We start from the raw sequence: 1603 nt of genomic DNA, 5'->3' as shown, positions 1-1603 counted from the left end.
TATATATATATACATGATATATATATATATACATACATATTTGTTTGTTTATGTGGTCTTGTTGGATAGCAGTCTGGAAGAACATTCAGTATAGGCATAGAATATTGTAAATATTTTGTAGTCGTTTCAATAGTGTATTAATCGGGAGTTTTTATTTCTACATGTCGAAGATATTAGAGGACATTGGTAAACAGAGTCACGTAGTTGATAACAGATGCACGTTGCTCCGTGTACACTATAGAGCAATCTAACAGTAAGCAACCAGTAAAAGAAATAAAAGTTCACTGACGACCATAGGCGATCAGTATTTTATAGAACATGTCATATGTTAGACTATGTTAGTATTTTCCCTTCATAGGCTCTGAGGGGATATTTTCACCTTAATCCGGATATTAATAAAATAGGAGGACTTTTGGTTCCATAACTCTAATACAGCTTCCGACATCGGTTTATTCGGAACGATGGTCAATTAAGGAATGTTTATGGCTAGAGAGCAGCGAAGTACTAAAGGTTTTGTTAATCTAGCACCAAATATTTATATTCACTTATACTTGTAAGATGTTTAACTGATACTTATGTAATGTCGCAGCTAAAAATTGTCACTAACTGTGTATGAGGCGTTTTATGGTTACATGCTATATATTAGGACAGTGTTGAATATAGCATATTTCATCTATCTATCTAGCTTCCCTCTCTTTTCTCTCTGTAACTATCCGTTTCTGTCTATATACACATATATGCGAGTGAGACCCAGCTACGTTGAAGCGGTTAGAACTTCGATTGGCAAAGGGTCATGGAAAGATAAATGCTGGGAATATCAATAAGAGAGCTCATTCGAAATGAGATATTTCGAGAACAGAGCAGAGTAAACGATGTGTTAGCAGAGTACCACTGGACGGGACAGGTCGCAAGGTTCACAGACAACACGTGAACGCGCACAGTTCGCAATTGGTATCCTAAAGATCGGAAAAGACCACTTGCAGGACATCCACGACTATGGGAAGAAGATTCCGTTAAGAAATTTAGGCCAAGATGGAAAAGAATGGCGCCATCAAAGCAGAATTGGAAGCGTGTTGTGACCAGCGGTGTATAACAGAATGAAATAGCCTGCTCAATACTTTTCGATTCTGGTTCACTTATAATTGGCTCCTTCCTCAGAAGGGAACACACACATATACATACATACATAGGTGCAGGCGTGGCTACGTGGTAAGAAACTTGCTTTCCAACCACAAGGTTCCGGGTTCAGTCCCACTGCGTGGCACATTGAGCGAGCATCTTCTACTATAGCCACGGACCGACAAAACCCTTGTCAGTCGATTTGGTAGACGGAAACTGAAAGAAGCCTATCGTATATGTGTGTGTGTGTGCTCGCATGCGTGTGTGAAGCTGTGTGTGTTTGTTCCCGCAACAACGCCTGAAAACCAATGTCCGTGTGTTTACGTCCCGTAAGTTAGCAGTTCGGCAAAATAGACCGATAGAATAAATACTAGGTTTACAAAGAATAAGTCCTGGTGTCGATTTGATTCGACTAAAGGCGGTGCTCCAGCATGGCCACAGTCAAATGACTGTAACAAGTAAAAGAATAAAAGGATATGTACAT

Source organism: Octopus bimaculoides, chromosome 7 (assembly GCF_001194135.2).
Source record: "Octopus bimaculoides isolate UCB-OBI-ISO-001 chromosome 7, ASM119413v2, whole genome shotgun sequence".
NCBI classification, from domain to species: domain Eukaryota; kingdom Metazoa; phylum Mollusca; class Cephalopoda; order Octopoda; family Octopodidae; genus Octopus; species Octopus bimaculoides.
This window is presented reverse-complemented; position numbering follows the sequence as displayed.